Consider the following 22227-nt stretch of genomic DNA (forward strand, 5'->3'; position numbering starts at 1 on the left):
CTCCTTGTGCCCCTGCCCAGGGTGCTGGTGGTCTGTGTCTACCAGCAACGTGCCCTGCCCCAGTGCTCGTTCCCAAATTCAGGGGCAGCACTCGACTTGCTCCTCCTCTTGAGTTTTGGTATGATTTCCTTGCCTGTGTTTTGGTCTCTGTGAAGCTTCTCAGGGAAGGCAGCTGAATACCAAGACACTGTCTGCAGCTCTGCAGTTTTGCTGATCTGTTTGAAGTCCCCAGACAGTCGATCAGGCAAACTTGCTGCTAAATGGATGATCTAATTCCCAGTGAATGCTGTGATCATAAACATTACCCTACATCACAGAAATTACTTGAAAACCAGTGCGTACTCCTCAAGCTGTCAGTTGTCTTTCAGCACCCTCATTGTGCTCTTTCATCTTTAAATGCTTGTGCTGAAACTCAAATAAACTTACCTGTCAGCAGTTGCAGGGATGTCTCTTCTGTCTCCAGCTCCTTTGTAGCTGTAGCTGGCAGTTTAAAAGCTGTTTACAAAAGAGATAAAGCAAGGAGCTCTGTTGTAGCTGCTGTTTCTCTAAATGATTTTTCTCAGTGATATTCAGCACGAGGTTGTGTTGGTGCTTTGTGAGGATTGCTCAAAGTCAGCTCATGAGCTCTCTGCTTATGGGCCGGAGGGTGTCCCTCTACAGTGGGAGAACTGGGTGGAGAAATAGTCTAGAGAGAGGTGACTTCCTGGAAAAAGAATGGAATAGAGCACCCAACAACCTGAGTGCCTGAAGAGTGGCCCCAGCAAAGGAATGCTGTTTCACAGCCCACAAACATGTGGTTTGAATTTTACAAGGGAGAACTCTTTTGAAACCTGAAATTCATAGACTCATAAAATCATTAGGGTTGGAAAAACCTCTGGGATCACTGAGTCCCAGCTGTGCCCAATGCCCACCTTGTCCCCAGCCCAGAGCACTCAGTGCCACCTCCAGGCCTTCCTCAGACACCTGCAGGGATGGGGAGGCCTGACCATCCTTTCCATGGAGAAATTCCTCCTGAAATTCCATGGAATATCCAAGGAAGTCTGTTTCTGGACCTGTTTATTCTCCTCAAGGTGAGGTTCTAGATGCTCATTTTAGTGAAAGCCCAGTTACCATCACAAGTCCTTCCTGTGTGATCCATCCAGCATCCAAAACTGTGCAGTAGGAGTACCTGACAAATTGCCCCAAGGAACAGCTTTATTTTTACACCACAGCCTTGCAAAAAGTAAGTCTAAAAACTAAGAAGATAATTTCTTTAAGTGAGCTTTATCAAACAGCTGATTTTTGATTGAATCCTTCTGCTTCTTGCCTGTGCAAGAGGTACCATCCTTGTAAAAGTCATGCTGAATCTGAAGCTCGTTCTCTCTTTGTCTGTAAAATGACAAAAAAATGCCAATTTTTTTTCATGTTGGTGTGCTGATTTAATTTTACCTGGAGAATTCTGATATTCAGCCATGGTGTGCTTCTCTGTGGTAATTTGAGGTGGAGTGAAAATGAACACTTCAAAGCAATCCTGTGTTGTCATCCTGTGTGTTTGAGGTGCTGAAAGCAGGGGAAAAGAAAAAAAATCTGTGTCCCAGCAGGAGTTTGAGGCTCCAACTCTGCCCCTGGGTGTACTGTGAATATTAATGGCACAGAACTGTGGGGACTGTTTGCACATGAAGAGAGGAAACCAAGGTGTGTTGAGCAGGAGTCAGGTGTGTGCTACAAGGTCAGTGAGGCTGGAGAGCAGCAATTGGTTACTAATAAAAAACCAGTTTTTTTTCTGTGCACTTCCTTAGGGGTCACTTTGCTAGTGCTGCATGAGGAAATAATAAATACTGGTGAGCAAAGTGTGTGTATATGTATTTATTTGATGTTCTTTACCAAAACTAGCTTGAGATGTGTGGAGGAAAGCACATGCACAGCCAGGGATATGGTTAATTCCTTGCTCTGCTGCTCTGGTTGAAGAGAGGTCTTGGAAGCAGCTGTTTTGAGACATTGAGAGGTTACTGCATTTTTCAGGCTCTTTCCTGTCTCTGAAGCCTAATGCTTGTTCCTGCAACACTGGCAGAGTGCAAAAACATTATTAGTTTTGGGTTTTGTTCTGCTCTTGGGAGGCTTTCTTACTAAATTTGGAGGTCATTTCACTGCAAATACATGCAAAGTCAAAGTAGTAAATGAATAAATATTATTAGTGAAGGAACAGAGAACAGAACAAACTACTGTAAAAAAAAAAATTTAAAAATTGTCTTTTTCTCCATGATTCTTCATGTCTTGAATCCTTCATCTCCAAAAAGGAAAAGGTTCAGCAAAGGATGATGAAGGTGATCAAAGGCATGGAGCAGCTGTTGTGTAAAAGGAGATAAATAAACGTTGTGTCTTTAGTGTGGAGAAGAAATGATTGTGAGGGGAGGAAGTGAGGAGAAGAATGTTACGCAAACTGGGAGCTTTGCATCCTCCAAAGAGGATGACTGTACCCAGGCCTTCCTCGCTCAAAAAAACAATGAGCTTATATCAAGGGAAAGTTTTTCTCTTGGTGCTGCACAGTTATGCTGTGGTGTGCCTCGATGTTGCTGGAAGGTGAGAGGTTCAGAGGAGGCTGGATAAAACCCAGCCTACTAAAGGCTGTTGAAGACAGTGTCTCCTGGCTCAGGGAACTGATATTAAAGCAGTGTTGGGAGGAATCCTAGGATGGGTCAGTTAAGGGAGCACAGTGGGACATCTGGTGCCACCTCCCTGCTCCAGCAGGGCCATCCCAGAGCACAGGGCACAGCACTGTGCCCACCCAGCTCTGCAATATCCCCAGGGAGGAGACTGCAGAGCCTCTGGGCACCATGTGCTCAGGGCTGGCAGTGCCCAGGGAAGAAGTTGTGCCTCCTGTGCAGGGGGAGCTCCCTGGGCTCAGTCGCTGCCGTTCCTCTGGTGCCATTGGTGCCCCCGGAGCAGAGGCTGGCCCTGCTCTGAGCTCCCTGCAGCCAGGGCCAGCCAGGCCTGAGGGCTCCTCTCAGCTGGGCTCCTCTGCAGGCTGAGCAGCCCCAGCTCCCTCAGCCTTTGCTGGGCACCGAGATGCTGCAGCCTTGCTGAGCTGTGCAGCCTCTGCTGCCCCAATGCAGGAGCTCCTGTGCTGCTGGGCTGAGGATCCAGAGCTGCACAGCACTGCAGAGCTGCTCCAGGGCTGGGCACAGGGCAGCATCCCTGCCTGCCCTGCTGGCAATGCTCTTCCTGCTGGCCCCAGGATCCCATTGGCCTCCTTGGCCCAGGACACTCTGCTGGCTCAGGGACAGCTCGGTGTCCCCCAGCTCCTTCCCCGCAGAACTGCTCTAGCAGTTCCCCCCCCTGTGCTGATGCTGAGGCTGTTCCTGCCCAGGGGCAGGACCTGCATTCCCCTTGCTGGAGAAGGTAACACTGTCTGTGTTAAACTTTGTGTAGAAACGTGAATTTTCCTTTTGTGAGCAGGTCATAAATAACACCCAGCTGTTGTGTAGCTGCGTAGCACGGGGGCCACAACCTGGAGCAGCAGATGAAATGTGGGATTTCTTGGCTTCCATACTATTTCCTGCTTTTGGTAGGTAATGGGAAACAGGCAAGGAATAGCAAGTGATTCAGGTGATAAAAAGCTGGTGTTCAGGAGCAGGTGATAGCAGCAGTTGTCTTGGCTGATTGGCTGATTCTGTGTTCCCTTTGCAGAACTCTGCAGTCTGGAGCGTGCTGGTAGCTGGGTGGGTTAGGGTGGCAGTGTGCCAGCTGGTGCTGGGGTAATGCTCAGGTTACTGGGATGCACTGGGACAGACGGGCCCCAGCATTCGCTGCACACTCGATTTCCAGCCTGACACAATGTTTGGGTGGAGCTGGAACGCTGGGCTTGCACCCTCACCCAGGGAGGGCCAAGGTTCCTTACGCTGCACGGCACTTTTTACTACAGAGTGGGGGGTTTGCTTGGCTGCCATATGGAGGGACTGAATTTCCCTGGAGATTTTGACGTTCAGCAGCATGTGGGTGTTAGGAGGCTTTGGGAGGTGGAGGAGGATGGAGTTGGAATAATGTCCTTTGAATCAGAGCTGTTTTGATCTGCTAGAGAGAAACTGGCTGTTGTAAAAGGAGGGGAGAAATCCTCAAACATTGGACTACTCCAGGACTGTGTGCAGAGAAGAAAGACTTGGAGCAGGAGATGTTCAGGGATTGATCCTGGTGTGAGTGGGGTGAAAACCCAAGTGTGAGTGAGCACTGACACGCTGCACACACGTGCTCAGCAGCCATACCTGGGAAATGGAAAGGGACTCTTGGTTCAGTGGGCTCTGGCCCAAGGCGTGCATTTGGTGACCTGTGTGATAACTTGCAGAGTAAATTCCAAGTGATTTATCCCTCTTCTGATCTCTCCTGAACTCCGACTGCTCGTGTCTGCTGCTGTCAAGTGGCTGCTTCTCTATTTATGAGCGAGGTGGGAACTACTGACCTGCTTTGCCTCCTCTGAAAGGCAAGTGATTGTTCTTTCTGAGATGGCAAGAGCAGTATTTCTGGATGTGCTTGGACCAAATTTACTGTAAGGAATTGGAAAGTGTAGCTGGTGATGACTGCTGGAAGGGAAAGCGTGTATTTACTGCTCGGTGGCAATAGATTTATAGACAGATAGTTTGGTTTGTAGATAAATATTGTTGCCTCTATTTCTGTAGCCATAAGCAGTAGATTTTAAAGCCTAAACTTTGCTATAATCTCGAGACCTTTTTCCATTTTTTTTCCCCATCCCATCTGCCGAGTTCTTCCCTGGCGGCTGCGGCGTCACGTGGCGCCAGGAGAGCCAAGAGAAGTGACGCATCCTGGTATCCCATGGTAACTCTCCCTTTCCTTCGCTTTTAGCTCGTTTGCTTTGCTCCCTGATAGAATAACCTGCCCGTGGGATTAGATCGCCTCTGCTCACACACTGCTGAAGGTTAGGTCGCAGGGTTCTCAGTCCTGAAATCGGTTTGCACTTGGTAACCCAAATTGCCCTTTGAAAGAGAAACAAAGAGCACAACACAACACAAGGCGACAGCCCCCGCTCCAAACTAACACCAGCCCCCACCAAGCCCAGCAATCTGCAAGATCCCCACCCAAACTTCTCAACGTTCAGGGAGCATCGGTGCGAGTTGACTCTTTGTTTGCCGTTCAGGGAGCTGAAGCTTGTCTGAGAAGTTTCTGCAAACCACAAGAAGTAGATGGGAGCGGAGGTACAGTTCTCACCAAAGCTAAATTTGCAGTTCAGGTCTTGCAGTTCACACAGGTTTTGCTGCTGGAAACTTGTGAGGCTTGCTTTTTTTCCCCACCTCTTTCTTCACCATCCCCCATCAGTTGTTTTTAACCTCTCATTATTGTATGCAGTTACTGCCTGCATCTTCATTAGAAATATCTGACTTATACCCCAAGAAAAGCTCATGGTTTTACATTCAGATATGCTGATATTGTTTAGAATTCTGATTATTTTTTAAAAAATGGATCATTTAATCATAGAATGATAAAATGTCTTGGGCTGGAAGGGACCTCAAATCCCATCCAGTGCCACCCCTGCCATGGGCAGGGACACCTTCCACTGTCCCAGGCTGCTCCAAGCCCCAGTGTCCAGCCTGGCCTTGGACACTGCCAGGGATCCAGGGGCAGCCACAGCTTCTCTGGGCACCCTGTGCCAGGGCCTGCCCACCCTGCCAGGGAACACATAATTGAAACCCGTTTTCTCCTCCGTGTCTGTAACTTTGCTGTATTAAACCAGCCGTGGTACTACTCCCTCAGCCTGAAACTTCTGGCTGCGAACAGAGTACCTCCTCACCAGGTGTAAACAGTGAGCAGAGCCCTTGCAGTGAAAGACCTCAAACCTCTTCTTGCATCCAGTTTCCAAGCTCTCCTGTGCCTGTTTTCTGTGTGCACTGAAGCACAGCTAAAGCAATGTGTGTCTGGTTTAACTCTGCCCTGCCAATTGGATTTTTGCTGTAGGGCAGAGCTGTCACAAACCAAATTTATCCTCGGAGGGGTAAAAAAATAACTTGGTTTTGCTCACACATCGTCCCCGTGTACTGGAGGAGTCTGTGGTGAAGTTTTGCAGCGTGGCAGGATTTGCATTTGCTGTTGCCACAGCTACAAGTGAGCTCACGGCATTTCAGTTCCCTCGCCCAGGGACGAGCAGGAGTTTTCAGAGTGAAGGCACCAGTGCACCGAGATGACTCATCCTGGTGTGTCCGACGGCTTGGGAATCACTTCTTGAATGGGAGAGGATACCGTGGTGTGCGGGGGAGGAGGCACCGAGAGGTAGTCTGAGCAGTTTGGGGCTGCCTGGATTTGGGATGAGCCGTGTGATGTTCGCTGGGAACGGACTGCCGAGCTGTCACCTGATGCACGACATCCCTGCGGGCACCTGGATGTTGGGAAGCACCCCAGGACTCCTCTGATGTGCTTCCTCTGGCTTTGCTCCACACAGGTATTTAGTGCAAATGTCTGTTCTCATCCTAACGGGACTGAATTCCCTTCTGTTCCATTGCAGTTCCGGGCAGTCCATCGTGCTGCCCTGGGTTTGCATGGGGAGTGCTGCTGCCTGGGTAAACCCAAACAATAGCCTGCTTGTGGCAGCTGAAAGTGGTGCTGGAAAAAAGCCCTCTTCTGTAATTGCAGGAAAAAAACAAGCCTGTGTGCAGCAGGAAGCAGCAAGACTCTATTAAGTCATACTTTTAATTTTTTCCCCTGCGTTTTCTGCACCTTATGTGATGATTTAAGCATAAATTGTTCAGGAAAAGTCCTTGGCCTGTCTTTTTGGTTACTGACTGCCTGCATGGCAGGGGGGTTGGGAGATGGTCCTTAAGGTTCCTTCCAACCCAAAGCTTTCCACGATTCTGCAGTTTGGGTGGATATCAGAGGATGGTTACCCTGTAACCAGAGATTTGCCATTGTAACCATTGTAAGTACGTGTGGAGTGCTTAATAAGGAGGTAACTGGATGTACACCTTCATCTAGATAAGACTAAAAAACTTGGAGCTGCTTTGCTGTCAGGTTTCTTCCTTTTCCCAACAAAAGCCTGGCTGGCCTGTGCCTTTCACCTCAGGATTCCCTGCTGCTCACGTTATCAGTGTTTCATAAGCTGCCTGCCATGGCTTTTTCCTGCTGATTCTTACTCTTGAAATGGTGAACAAGCAGCTATTTCCTCTGTGTTATATGCAAAATACTGCTGTGACACTGCTAAAAAGTCCTAGACCTGTGGTCTGAAACAGAGGTTGCAGGAACAGAAAAGCTGGACATGGGAGAGGACTGTGAAATGTGGCCAACTCAATACAGGGATCTGAAACTAAAGGGAGGAACTGAATCTGAAGTGTTGTGAGCAGTGTGTGACACTGTTTTTCCCCAACAAACAGCTGTAACTTGTCGCATAGGTCACTTCCTTGATGTTGTGTCTATCGACCTGGGCTCATTTAAAGATTTTATTACTGCATTTTGTTGGTACTGGCGAGGTTTTGAATTTCTGTGTTTGAAAGTGCTTTTGTATTGATGATGTGCTGAAGTTTGGTTTGTTTTTTTTTTTTCTGTGTTGGAGGCCTTTGTCTGCTGTGACTTTTTATTTTTGGAGCTGTGGGTGTGTAGGTTTATGGATTAAAAAAATAAACCAAGGGAGGGGGAGAGCCCTCCTACCAAAGCCAACTGTGTCCTCAGGAATCAAACTGCAGCTCTGACACAGAGGAAGGAGCAAGGTTTAGGGCAGCACAGATACAAAGTGAAGTCTCCAGAGGATTTCTTTGGAAAGGCAGGAGGGATGATATCCCCAGAGCAGTGCCTTGTCTGAGCTTTAGGTCAAGGGCAGAGGCGTCTGCAGGCTGCACTTTGCCTGCATGTGCACCCTGGAATAGACTCAGAATAGGGGAATTCAGCTTTTATTTGGCAAGGAAATGCCAGGTCCCATGGCAGGTGGAGCAAAACAAGCAACAGATCAAACTGAAGGGCCACTGACCACACAAGGTATAGGAGAGTGTATTATTCAGCTTATGGGAGCCCCATTGGTGTGTGGGGATTTTGTAGGGTGGACAGGGCAGCTAAATTGTGGATTTGTTACTTGGACTGAGGATAATCTGGAAGAAGACTGTAGGCTGTAATACAGCCAAGAGTGCCAGAGTTGTGAGATGCAGGAATAGTGCTTCTCACTGCTTTTTTTGGATGAGGCTGGCCAAGGAAGAAAGGTCAGAATTACTGGGGAAAGCCTTTTGGCACCAGCATGGTGCTGTCTGCAAGTGAAGTTTATCCCTGCAGGCAGCTGCTCGCCCCAGGGACTGGCCAATTTTGGCTTTTGTTGTTTGGTTGTTTGTTTATTTTTTTCTCTTAGTAACTCTCCAAAACACACTCCAGGGTGTCTGGTTGCACCTGAGGGATTACCTTTGTGGGAAGGAGAACAAAAACAAGCACAGCTGCTGTCCTGGAGATCTGCATTTATGCTTCTGCCTGGAAGTTTTGGACTGGTTATGGTTCCTGTGCCACCGTGATGAGCATCTGCAGGTGACACCAGCTGCACACAGAGTCTGGCCTGAGCTGCTGCACTGACTTGTCCACAAGGGTTTTATGGTCTGTACCCCTGGCAGAAGCCAAAGGAATGGATCTGGGCAGGAAAGTTTTTGTGGGACCATGATAATGTATCTGGTTTGGATGCATAAAGATGCAATTAAGGCTTGAGAGAAGTGTTTGGAACACTTGTGGAGAGTTTGGATGGATAAAACAGCCCCGCAGGATCCAACGGAGCCTAGGGAAGTGCTTACACGGAGTGTGTTGGCACAAGGTATTCCCGTGTTCTTTGAGCTCCTTTCACCGTGGAAAGGCAAATTAAAAAGGGGTTTCTGCTGCCCAGTGGATGCTGGTGGAGTATTTATATTGGAAAGTGTTGTTTCCCAGGGGAATCCATGTCCCTTCCATTCTGAGAGGCTTGTTTTCATCTGACATCGTGATGTGATTTAATGCTTCCGGTACAAAAAGTTGACCAGAGGTTTGAAAATAAAAATAGCCCCTCACTCCCAAATCTCAGAATGACTTTTGAACCAGCACAGGCAGGAGAGAGTCTTTGTGTGGATTATTTGTTCTCTTGGGTTTTGAGCTTGTTTTTCTATTGGCCCTAAAAATGTCCAGAGGTTAAAATTAGAATAATAAACATTTTCAAGGGAATTTTCTACGGTCAGCTTTCATTTAGCATTGAAAGCCCTGGGAAGCCTGGTCCATTCTGAGATGCTAAAGACAAAGTGAGTTTTTCCTGTTTCATTTTAGAGCTGCATGATGCATGTGGAAGCTTGAATTTTCCTTTATTTACTGGTGTAGCAAAACCAGTCTTTTGCTGTATTAACAAAAGGTCACACGCCTAACAGCAAGAGCAACTAAGCAAGGGCAATGACTTAGAGGGGGCATATCTTGGTATTGCAAGCATTTAATGAATAATGTAGGTCTTTTGTGCCAAAGTCTTTCTGAATGTGTAACATATTGATCACACAAAGTCCTGCAGCCTCTCTGAGGCAGGCAAGACAGCTGCTGTGCCTGCTTCTGTCACACTGTCCTGTTACACAGTGCATTTGGGGAAGGAGCACTGTTCCTTTTGTCACTAGATGAACGAGCCAAAACTCTACTGGGGTTCCTGTTGGGTGAGTCTGTAATGCAAACCCTGGCTGTGCAGTGTGGGTTTTATAGCTGAACATCATTCATGCCCTGAGTGTGGGTGTGAGGATGTTCCCTGTGCTTCAGTTCCTGCTGTTTTATTCAAGACCACTCCAAAACTGCATCTTGGGGGACAGGTTGTAGCTGCCTCAGGTGATACCCAGGCTCCAGATCTGCTTCTTTGGGGCAGGATGGCTGCCTCTGGACTGATGTGCTATTTCCATGTATAATTATTTCTCTTCATGTGTGTGACCTTGTATTTCTCCAGTTCACTGAAACTTGAGCCAAACGTTCCTTATTCTGCCAGCAGCATCCCAGGCTCCTCGGGGTGGATCTCACAGCAATGTGCTGGACATCCAGCATCCCAGATTCCGTGTTTGTTTGGTTTGTTCTGGGTTTCAATGCCAGGTACAATCTGCTGGCACCTTCCAGCTGTGACTCTTGTAGAGGAGCCACTCTCCTACAGCATGGTGACACAGACAGGGCTGGTGGTGCTTTGCTGGCAGTGAGGAACTGAGTTAGGTTGTAATTAGCAGCCTCTCTTCTTCCCTGCAAGCCCAGAGAGATTCAGTAGTTATTTCTGTGTTTAGTTGGTTCTGCTTTATGGGGTTTTATCCGGTATGAAGCATTAGCTTATGCTGCTCAAGAGAAAAGTCCCATGTAAATGGCGTGCTGAGAGTGCTGCAAGTGTAAAGCAAGTCCTCAACCTCCTCAGGAGGTGATGTTTGGAGATGGTTGGAGATGCTGGTCTAATCTTCATGCACAGAGCTGTAGGAATTTTAAAGACAAAACTGTGAGCTAAGAAAGAAGCTGAACCCCTGTGCAGACCGGGAGATTGCTGCAGGGAATGTCTGTTGTTTCAGGGCCACCTCTTTGTCCACCTATTCGTGGAATCCCAGAACATTTGGGGCTGGAAGGGACCTTAAATCCCATCCAGTGCCACCCCTGCCATGGCAGGGACACCTTCCACTGTCCCAGGCTGCTCCAAGCCCCAATGTCCAACCTGGTCTTGGACACTGCCAGGGATCCAGGGGCAGCCACAGCCTCTCTGGGCACCCTGTGCCAGGGCCTGCCCACCCTGCCAGGGAACAATTCCTTCCCAATATCCCATCCATCCCTGCCCCCTGCCAGTCTGAACTCATTACCCCTCATCCTGTCCCTCCAGTTCCTCTTGCAGGGTCTCTCTCCAGCTTCCCTGTATCCCTTCAGACCCTGGAAAGAGCTGTGAGGTCTCCACACAACCTTCTCTCCAGGCTGAGCAGCCCCAGCTCTCCCAGCCTGGCTCCACAGGGGAGGTGCTCCAGAGCCATCAGCAACTTGGTGCCTCCTCTGCACTCTCCAGCAGCTCCAGATCCCTCCCATGCTGGGGCAGCTCTGCAGGTCTCTGGGGTCTCACCTGAGCACAGGGGCAGAATCTCCCCTGCCCTGCTGCCCACGCTGGGGCTCAGCCCAGGACACAGGGGTTTCTGGGTCCCAGCTCTCACCAAAGCACCCACAGGCCCTTCTCCCAGGGCTGCTCTCAGACACTTCCCTGCCCAACCTTTTGTGTTACACTAAAATCCAGCTTGGTAGCAAGTGGAACAGTTCCTAAAAACCTTCCCAAGCTCCAGGATGAAGCATGGTATGACTTAGAGAGATAGACCCTGCCAAAAAATGCACCTGCTTGGGGCAGGGAGTGGGCCAGCTGAGCCCTAGATGTCCCTTGTGACCCAGGGTGTTGTGGTGCTGCACTTGCTGACACCAGGCTGACGTTGGGAAAACACCCATGGCAAGAAGCCAGAACTAGGGATGGCCTCAAATCCCTGCGAACCAGAGCTTACAGGGAGTCAGTTTCAAACTGCAGTGGTGCCTTTTTTTTGCTGTGTGAAGAGCCCTGGAGCATCCTGGCCCCAGCTCTGCCAGCTGCCACCAAAGCAGAGCCCAGCTGGGCTCTCCCTGTCCCTGCTCAGCCCCCAGTGCTCACTGTATTTGCAGAGACAGGAGAAGGAGGAGGAGGTGTGCTAAACTGAGAACCAGGCAAGGCAAATGGGCTGGCAGTTACAGAGAAACATGTTTTATCAGGAGCTTTTGGACAAAAACTTGATTTTTGCATGGAGTGTTCCCTGCCCCTCCTTTTTAGGGTGAAATATTGATAGATAGGATCAGTTTTGTACTTCTCTCCATTGCTGATGACTCGCACTTGGCCTCTTTTTGCCAGACCACCTCCAGCTGTGGGAACAGGGAATGTTGGAGATTTGAAGAAATTACAACTTTAATTTATCTCTTGGCCTTAAAATTAAAAAACTTTAGTATTTCTGTTGTGTTAAGCCAACAGGAAGTAGTTATCTGCTAAGTTAATGAAGATTTTAGCTTGTAAACATGAATGATATCCATGTCTGACTCTTCTTGCTTTGTTATAATAGAGGATAATCATCCTCTGGTTTTTAGAGGTGTAACAGAGCATATGTGGGGCTGAGGGCTTTTTTAAAGCATTCATCCCAAAGGTGATGTTTGGGGGGAAACGAGGGCAAAAGGGAAGCAAAACTTGAGGGAGATGGAGACTGTAAGGGATCTTCATGGAGTGTGAGTGATGAAACACCTCCTGACTGGTGTGTTCACATTGCCTGTTTCTGGGGTCACTCTCCACCAGGGCAGGAAGGACTTTGCCTTGCCTTTGTTAGAGCACCGTGAGGCTCCTGCCTGCCCTTTGCTCCAGCCTGGGCCAGTTCATCCGAGGGGCAGTGTCACCCCCTGGTGTACTGTCCATTTCTCCCAGTCCTGTGTCACCAGCAAAGTGCTGAGGGCACAACTCCATGCATCCTCCAGTCATCAGCAAAGAGGTTCAACGATTCTGGTTCTCATATCCACCCCTGGGTGTCTGTCCTCCAGCTGGACCTTGTGCCACTGTCTACTACCCGCTGGGCCTGGCTGTTTGGCCAGTTCTCCACCCACCTCACTGCTCTCCTGGCTGCTCCATACTTTGCCAGCTCATCCGAGGGTGTGAGAAGAGCCGCTGTTGAAAGTCTTGCCAAAGCCAGGACAGACAACATCCTCTGCACTCCCTTCACCCAGATTGTTTCATCCTAGGAGGAGGTCAGGCTGGTGAAGTGGGATTTTTTTCCCTTTGTGAGTCCATGCTGACTATTCCTGATCACCCGCTTGTCGTTCAAGTGACTGGAAATGGTTTCCAAAGTTCATCAAGTGTGGCCTCACAGAGACAGCAGCCAGCTCCCTTAGCACTCGTGGGTCCATCCCATCTGGTCCCATGGCATGAAGTATGTCCAGGCTACTGTCCCCTAACCTGATCCTCCTCTAATAAGGATTACAAATCTTCCTTGTCTGGATTTCTCCTGTGGCCTCAGGGGCCTGCAGTTCCCAAAGGCTGGCCTCACTGCCACCCTTCACATGCCCTGCCAGATTCAATTTCTGATGAGTTTTGGCTATCTTAGCCCCATCAGTGTTCTCAAATTCCTCCTGGATCCCCTGTCCCTGCTGTGCACTTTGCATGAGGCTCTGATCAGGAGCTCTGTGCTCCACCATGGAGGCCTCCTGCCCCTCAGCTTGATCAGCTGCCTGTTGGGATGGACTGTTCTTCAGCCTGGAGGAGGTGATCCTTTAATCCCAACTAGCTCTTTTGGGCTCTTTTCTCTCCAAGCCCGTGGGATTCTTCAAGCACACCCCTGAAGGTGATGCTGAAGTCTTTTCTCCTCAAGTCCAGGGCTGTGATGCAGCTTTTCCCCTCAGCTCCTTGCTTTGAGGGTTCTGAACTCTGTGGTCAGTGCAGCCAGAGGCATCCAGGCCTTTGCTTCCCTGACCAGTTCTTGCCTGTCTGTAAGGATGAGATCCACTCCCCTGGGCAGGGACACCTTCCACTACCCCTGGGTTCTCCAAGCCCCATCCAGCCTGGCCTTGGACACTTCCAGGGATGGAGCAGCCACAGCCTCTCCGGATGATCACCCTGCAGGCCCTTCCGTGCCTGTGTGCCCCCCTCGGTGTGTGGGTGCAGGTCCCTTTCCTGGGGTTTCTTTGGACATGCAGCCGTGTGTGTGAGCTGCCAGGGTGGCAGCAGGAATAGCACAGCTCCTGGCAAAACCCCGGGATATGTGAGAACCTCCCTGTTACTGGCTGGATGCAGTATTTCTCTTGGATCATTGTTTCTCTGGCTGTGGTGTCCAAGTCGAGGCTGTGTGTGTAGCTTTAGGGAAAGAAAGGCTTTATTTCTGTCTGATATTCTCCCCTTCTTACGTGTTTCCTACTGTATCCAGTCTCTCCAGAAGGGCTGTGCTGCTCCCTCCTTCTCCTCTGGCTATTTATAACCCCGGTGACGTTGCAGGAGTGTTTGCTTTGGAAGAAATCTCTCTGTCTGAGCCAAACCGAAAGCAAACCTGCAGGAGAAAGCATTCCTTGCTTCTCCTCCTGGGGAGAAGGCAGGCCTGGAGAGTGATAGGGAATTATCACCTGGCAAGGACAGGAAGCCTGCGAAGGTAAACGGCCTTTTTCTGTTTGACTAATCCAGTGACAAACACCCCCAAAACCGCTGAACTTCTCGTTCAGGGGGGCGGAGGCGTGAAGCTCTGGGGTGGTTTTTAGAGAGGAGCTGTGAAATGAGTTGCTGAAAGCCTCCAGGCTGAGGACAATGGCTCTTTAATAATCCAGCAAGACTTGTCTCATCAGCTGCTTGCATGCACAGCATCGCAGCTCAGGGATTGCTGCCTCCCTGCATCAGGTGATGCACAGAGGCTTTTCCTTCTCCTCCCTATCCCCAAATACTGTGATGGCACCGTGGAAGTGATTTCATTAAAGTAAAACTGAATGTCGGCTCGTCTGTAGCTTTCTAAGCCCTTTAGAGCCCTGGCTCTGAAACTTCCCAAGCCTTTCTATTTTTGTTGTGCTTGGTCTGAATCTAAAATGAGGAATTTAGATGACAGTTTTATAAAGGTGTAAACTGAATAGTCTGTATTGTGTTTGTAGGGTAGCTTGCAAAATAAGAGCATTTACTTTTGGTTAAGAGCAGGTTTTCTGATGTCTGAAGCTGCATTTGCTACTTTTTGCTGCTTGGGAGCTGTAGAAGACAGAAAGTAACACTTCAAGGTTTTGAAGTGCTCAGTATGAGGCTGAGCATGTTTGAGCCCTGGATTTTTGCAGAAGTGCCAATCCCTGAGCAAATGTAACAGTCCAGCACAAATAAACAGCCAAGAAAGCAAGTGTACCTCTCTAGAAAGTTCAAGTATTTACCTTCACCGTGCTGTACTCCCTATTTTTAACTCCTAACCAAACTGCATTTTTGTGAACTGTAATTGCAGGGGTAAAACCTCTGGCAGTGATTTTTAGGAAACACAACAGACAGTGAAATTTCTGTGGAAGTGTTTTGGATTGGAGCTCTTTGGTGTGCATGGGGAAGAAACCGATCTATTCTTGCTCTAGGAAATCGTGGGTGCAGCACAATAGGAACCAAGTAAGGTCAACCTTTGGGAGTAGTTAAAGGTCCTTAAAAAGTAACAGGGGTTTCTTTGACTCAAGATCGAGAACATGGGAGGGCTGGTGGTGTACAGAATTTGAGATTCACCCCACTTAACCCCACTTAACTCCTGTGGAATAAGCTCTGGTTATTTCTGAGTTTGGGGAATCCACTGGGAATAACCAGGAGGCAGCAGGGTATCACAGAATTCCAGAATGGATTGGGCTGGAAGGGACCTTAGTCTATCCAGTGCCACCTCCTGCCATGGCAGTGACACCTTCCACTGTCCCAGGCTGCTCCAAGCCCCAGTGTCCAACCTGGCCTTGGACACTGCCAGGGATCCAGGGGCAGCCACAGCTTCTCTGGGCACCCTGTGCCAGGGCCTGCCCACCCTGCCAGGGAACAATTCCTTCCCAATATCCCATCTAACCCTGCCCTCTGGCACTGGGAAGCCATTCTCCCTGGTCCTGGCACTCCATCCCTTGGAAATAGCCCTCTCCATGTTTCCTGTAGCTTCTTTAGGCACTGGAAGGCCACAATGAGGTTCCCTTGTCTGTGCTCCTGGACAGAGTTTTTTGACATTTTGGGGTTTGAAAACACGAATGTACTCTGTGTGTTGTGACTGGTGTCAAGAACAGAAATGCAAGTGCCAGCTCACTAAATGCCAGCCAAAATATGTGTGATGAATGCCAGGGGAAAGGTATTTGGCCATGGCGTGGTTTAGCTGCTCTGTGTCTGCTACTGCATAATATGTTTGTGTTGTAAATACAAGTTTAGTTTAATTAGTGTGTGATGAAGTCCAGACTGAGCAGGTTGCCCAGAGAAGCTGTGGCTGCCCCTGGATCCCTGGCAGTGTCCAAGGCCAGGTTGGACAGTGGGGCTTGGAGCAGCCTGGGACAGTGGAAGGTGTCCCTGCCATGGCAGAGGATGAAACTGGATGATCCCTAATGTCCCTTCCAATCCAAACCATTCCATGATTTCATGCATTTTGTGGTCAAAGCTGCTGAGACTTGGCTTTGGTGGGAGCAGGATGAAGTTCCTTCAGGTCCTTCTTCAAATTCCTGCTTGGAATTGTAGTCAGAGACACATAATTCAGGTGCTTGTACAAAAGTGTCCCTGTGAAAGAAATGAGTTGGGATTTTGTTGAATGCTGATTTTTTTAGGGGATATATATGTCAGAAAGCTGAGTTTTAATGGTCCTGGTGGAAGGACCAGGCTGTTATTTTTCATGCTTATACAGAGCTGATGCTTGACCATCTTTTAGAACAAATTGGACTGGAGGTCAAGGTTATGAAAACAAGGTCTAGCAGACCAAGTTTTTATTGCACTTTGGTCATTGGTAGAGATAAAAGTGCCGTTAGATTTTATCTGAGTTAACACCAAAAGCAGCTTTTGCCTGTGGTGGCATTGGTGCCTGTTCCCTTTTTTGTAGGATGAGATAAGTGGACATATAAACACACTTCCCCAGTAAACCCTTTAAGCCTTTGGGATTAATGGCTCTGGCTTCCTGAGCACAATTTCTTCTTTCCAGCTCTTAATTAAGGTCATCCTTAGAACCCAGGTGCACTTGTGGCCATGGAAGGCACAAGAAGGGGCGTGAGAGTTGGGATGATGGAAATGCACAGCTCACCCGTGTGTAAAGCCCCGACACAGGATACTGGGAATACAACACCCTGCAGCCCTCACCAACAGCTCCTTATCGCTCCTGTCATGTTGTTCTCTTTGCCCTTGGGGCAGCAGAAATGGATATTTGAGTATTGATCCATATCATGCTTATTAATGAGAAAGGGATTGGATAGGTGGGGATGTCAGGGCCGTTTAACCTGTGGGTATTGACTGCCAGCTCCAGAGAGAAAAAAGGAGAGCTGGGGGCTGAGATTAAATGATAATAAAAGATGGTGGTTTTTTTCTAGGCTTTTTGAGTGGAGCGTCTGTCATTCTGGGTATGAGGGAGATGCTCCTGGCAGGAGCAGCAGGTGTAGATCTGGTTTTTGGGAAAACAAATAAACTTCCTGCTGAGGAGCCCCAAGGAGTGGATTTCTCACTGCTTTGTGCTCAGCGTGGCTGTGGTGTGCAAACAAACACTCAGGATGTGGAGACAAAGTTGGTTTATCTTTAACAGGAAAAAGTCCCCTCTACACCCAGGAGCCCTGCTGCTGACCTCCAGCATTGAACACCATCCTGTATTAACTCTTGCTTTGGTTTGTGGAGTTATGGCTGCGTTTATTTTTGGTTGGTTGTGGTTTATTGTTTTGAAATGTTTATTTTGCTCGATGTTTCTAAGGCCTTAAAGAAGCCAGAGCACCTGATGGTGCCAAACTGCTGGTGTACCAAGTTGTGGTGCAAACAGCAAAGGAATTAACTGTTTTGATGGAAAAACCAGTGGGACATCAGACTGTGTACCATTGGAGGATTTGGTCAGGAAACAATCTGTGACAGAAGCCTTTGGGTTGAAATTTTGGGTTTGGAAGAAATAAAAGCAAGTTGGAGTTTTGAGGTGGTTACTTCTTTAATCAGAGGTTTTTAACACAGCTCGGTGATGAGACTTCTGAGAGGACAGAGTAAGTGGATCAGGGAACAGGAGTGCCACTTCCCAAGCTGGGAGTGCTGTCGCTGGATGTGGGATGCAGTCAGTGGGAACGGCACCCTGCCCTGTGAAAAATGTCCTTATTGTTGAGTGGGGGAGTTTGAAAAGGGTGTCCTGGTGGATCTCCAGGGCTTTGGGATCCCACTGCTGCTCCTGCCACCCCTTCTAGAGGTTCAGGAGTAAAAGTTAGGGAGTGCACAAGGAGTGCGTGTGATCCCTCGGAGCTGTCCCAGCCCCGTGCCCGGGGGTTTGTCGGGAACGGGAGTGGGCTGGGAGTGCCGGGGGTCAGCTCAGCCAGGCAGAGCATCCCGAGTTGCAAAACTGCTGCGAGGCCAAAGGACAGCCATGTGTCCAAACAGCAACACGAGGTGTTTCTTAACTCCCTGCTGGAGGAGGAGCAGGGGGAGTTTCCAGCTGATTTTCCAGAGGATTCTGGTTTGCTGCCAGGGTTTAAAATACACCTTCTCTCTTGCACACGTGCTCGAGCACATGATGCTGAAAGTGGAGGAATTCGGCTCAGGGAACTCAGTTCAACTTGCGAGCAGGCTGAGCTTTTTATAGGGAAAGAGGGAGAAGTGTGGTTTCCTGCGGACGTTGCTCTGTGAGTCACACGTTACATGACACAGCATTCCTCCCGGGAAACCTAATTGCTGGAACTGATGAGCACATCAGCGCTCTGGAATCTCCCCTTGTGTGAGCAAACACACCTCGACACTTCACCTGGTGCTTCTGGAAGTCATTCTGATAATACTTCAGAGATTTTAAACTCAGATGTTTCATGGTTTTTAGTTCCTGTCAGAACCCCGTTAACATAAGTACTTTTAGTTTCCAAAGCAACTGTCCGTTAACAGTCTTGTACATAAGAAGCTGTAATGTCTGTTAATGCCATAACACAGATGAAATAATAATTATTATTTTATTACACGTGTAAGAATAAAACTTCACATTATTTCTCCAAGTGTTTAATAGTAGTATTAGCTTTATAGTGCTTCTGTAGCACATTTTTTCTGCTGAATCAGTGACCAGGCCAGGTTACTTGAATGGAAAGAGCCAAAAAGAGTGCTTAGAAGGTTTATTGGGGATGTGTAGGTTTATATTGCTCGTGTGGAGCCATATGGACACATTACACAGTCACAGTGCTGTGCTGGGCACTGTTCAGGGTCACTGTGAGGGCTGTGTGCAGTTCTGGGCCCTCCTGGCCAGAGAGCCCTGGAGGGGCTGGAGTGTCCAGGGCAGGGAACAGAGCTGGGAAGGGGCTGGAACACCAGGAGAGGCTGAGGGAGCTGGGAAAGGAGCTCAGCCTGGAGCAAAGGAGGCTCAGGGGGACCTTGTGGCTCTGCACAACTGCTGCCAGGAGGGGACAGCCGGGGGGTCAGGCTGTGCTCGCGGGGAACAGGGACAGGACAAGGGGAAACGGCCTCAGGCTGGGCCAGGGGAGGCTCAGCTTGGACAGCAGCAGGAATTTCTGCATGGAAAGGGTGCTCAGGCCTTGGCAGGGGCTGCCCAGGGAGCTTTGCAGTCCCCATGCCTGCAGGTGTCCAAGGAAGGCCTGGAGGTGGCACTGAGTGCTCTGGGCTGGGGACAAGGTGGGCATCGGGCACAGCTGGGACTCCATGGGCTGGGAGGGCTTTTCCAGCTTCAGGGATTCTGAGCAGCTTTTTGTTTCTTGCACTAGACTTTAGTTCCCACCTTCAGTGCTGGATTTCATCTGCTAATACCTAATTCCTTTCTGATGGGTGGGGGAAAAGGGGGCTCAGCATAATCTGACTTTTTTGATGTTTAGGCAGATTTAAGCTGTCAAGGCAAGGAAAGCCTTTCCCCGGGCATTTGCAAAGGTGTTCCAAATGCATGTGGTGCTTGAATGATCGAGACACATCAGTACTGGAGCTTGGTAGCTGTTATTGCTCCTCAGTGCCAGCAGTCAGCCTCAAATCTAGTTTTGGTGTCACATTGCTCATGGTCTGGTTGGGAAAGAAGCAACATCTCTGGCCATCTCTGTTCTTCAGGAGTTTTTCGGGTGATAGTCACTCTCCTGTTGAAGCAGGATGAGGGAAGGTAGACATGAAACAGCAACAGCCACTGAACTGAGAGCAGTACTCGCAGATATTCAGTCCTATAGAAAGAAAATTATGTCATCAGCTCAGGCTGTCCTCTCTTTCAGCTCGTAGGCTAAATATGTCCTGGCTGGATTGTGTAGGAGAAAAAAAAAAACAAGCTCTCCTTTGCACGTCCTGTGGCAGAGTTCATTGTGTTTCATTTTATTTGTTTAAGGCTTTACAGGGTGTTATGTTGTATCTGTCTGAACACATACAGTATTTAAATGCACCATGGTTGAAAAGATGTTTCCAAAGTGCACTTTTAATTACCTGTAATACTCGTCAAACTGTCTTCTCTTCTCCCTTCTGGCCCCACCTGACTCGTGGGAGAACAGGGCTGGCTTTGTTGTGTGCCTTGAGGTCACTGAACTCACACAGGCCTGGATCACGGGGGAAAGAATATTGCCGAGATAAGATCTGCTGGAGTAACACAAGAGCATCTCTGTCAAATATGAAGGCATTTATTGTCAGGAGGGAGTTACTGAGTTGGCCTCTGGCCTCACCAGGTGACTTGTGCTGTCCTGGGAGGTGTGTGAGGGCCCAGAGTAGACACGAGTGACATCAGCATAACGAGCAGCCTTTGGCCTGTGGTGTGTCTTCTAATTGAGCTGTAGATTCCTTATAAATACTCTCAGTGGGAGGGATTTATAGGATTGGAACTGGTCTAAGAAATCCTTAGGTAATGAGCAATTAGCAGTTTCACTCCAGAATCCGTGGTGGAAATCGGAGCCACGTTGGGCAGATGCATCTGTTGAGTGTTACTGAGCCCAATTGCTGAGAGACTGCTGGGGAAAAAAAGGCACAGGGAGCTCACTGGTGGCTCATCCACACTTCCCATCTCTCAGATTTGAAATAAAATGGGCTGAGTTGGGCTTGACCGTGGTCCGTTTTTAGGTGTCTAAACTTTGTGGAGGAGCTGATGGTGAACACGTTGTTCCACTGGATCCTTGGCTGTCTCCCTGTATTAGGAACAAGCACTGCTGGGCCATGTCCAGGGGCATGCATCTATTAAAAAACCCCAAAGCAGCTACTTCTTAAAACCACTTGTTTTCTGTGTGACAGGATGAGTGTGGAAGGATTTCTGTGCGCAGCTTCTGAAAATACTTTTTCCACTCTGTGCTTCTTGGATGTGGCTCTGCAGATTCCTCGGTATTCCTGGCAACAGGCTCCCTCTCTTGGGATGGAGCTCAAAAAACCTGATGCTGCTATTTGTTCATGCTGCCGCCTATTTTTCAATTTCCACATTATTTCATTCGTGGAGTGGAAGCAGGCTGCTTCCTACGCCTCTGACTTCACTCCTGGACAGTGTCTCTGTTGGATCCAGCGGACTCGGGAGAGTCCGTGTTCTGCTGGAAAACACTGCCGGCGCTGCTCATCCCATCAGTCTTCCCAACATGTGACTCAGCCTGCTTTGTGTTGTGGTTTGGTACTCAATTACAGCAACTCCTCACTGTCCCAAGGCAGCGGCCAGCAGACATGCTCGGCTCCCTCTCACCTGGGATGCTTTCACCAGCCTTTCCCGCTGGATCTGCGTGCAGGAGGTCCTGACTGCTTCCAGTCCTTGCTGTGGCTTTTGGGATAGAGGCTGGATGCCAGCCCTCGGGCACTGGTGATGCTGCCTGGCTGGGACTCTGCTGCTGCTGGCAGCAGTGGGACGGAGCCAAAAAATTCATGGAAAGCTTGGGGAATCGGTTGTTTTGCTTTGTGTTAGCGTGATGGAACACGACTTTTCTTTTTGGTGGAGGTTTTTTTTTTTCTTTTTTAGGGCAGGACTTAACATCTGGTACTCATATGTATTAGAAAAATCAGCCCTTCCTCCCTGCAGTGACGTTTTCAGCTTTCGAAAGTGGCGCTTAACGAGAGCATTACATGGGTGCAATAGGAATCAACAGACTGAACTTGGGTGATAAACCCATTTCCCCGTGTTTTAGGTGCTGTTTGCCGGTCGAGCAGCACTGCCCGGAGCTGTTGTACCACCCGCGGCCGAGCTGGCACGCCCGGCCGCCTCCTCCTCCTCCTCCTCCTCCTCCTCCTCCTCTTCCTCCTCCCGCCGCGGGCGCTCCGCTCCGTCCCTCCTCTCCCGGCGCTGACGCACTGGCGCGCCCGGGGAAGGAGCGGCGGGAGCTCCATCCCCTCTGGATCTCCGCTCACCGCTCCCGATTTCCCTCCGCAGGCGCTTCCCGAGGGGCTGGCGAGCAGCCGGGAGAGGAGCACTGACGAAGCCCAGCCCGGGGGAAGTTGAGAGGCAACTTTGAAGGCGAAGGAAGTCGGGGCTGGCGAAGGAGCCGCGGGCGCGCTCCGGGAGTGGCCGCGCCGCCGCCGTGTCCCCGTCCTGCTGCCGGGAGCGTCTGGCTGCCAGCTGCGAGAGGAGCAGCCGCTGCTATCTGCTGCTGTCTGCCGCCTCGTTGCCACCGGTGAGTAGCTCTGCTCTCCGGACCATCCCGCTGCAGTGCAAAGGCATGTTTGGCGGCTGCTGCTGGAGGGCGGGGGGCTGC

The 22227-nt window shown here is 49.5% G+C and overlaps 1 protein-coding gene across 5 annotated transcripts in view; it reads left to right on the forward strand.

The window, feature by feature from the left end:
- Positions 1-22227, forward strand: part of SGMS1 (sphingomyelin synthase 1) — an 83533-nt gene that overhangs the window by 28629 nt on the left and 32677 nt on the right. For 2 of the 5 annotated variants that reach the window (XM_085064454.1, XM_085064456.1), the window contains exon 3: positions 21906-22146. The exons of 1 other annotated variant lie outside the window; for it this stretch is intronic. The gene's annotated coding sequence lies outside the window, so the exon portion shown is untranslated. Of the gene's footprint in view, positions 1-6107; positions 6422-13925; positions 14076-21905; positions 22147-22227 lie in introns of those variants that run through there. 2 more of the 5 variants (XM_085064458.1, XM_085064457.1) reach the window with 2 other exon arrangements.

Source organism: Lichenostomus cassidix, chromosome 6, assembly GCF_008360975.1.
Source record: "Lichenostomus cassidix isolate B80296 chromosome 6, HeHo_3.0, whole genome shotgun sequence".
Classification (NCBI taxonomy): Eukaryota; Metazoa; Chordata; class Aves; order Passeriformes; family Meliphagidae; genus Lichenostomus; species Lichenostomus cassidix.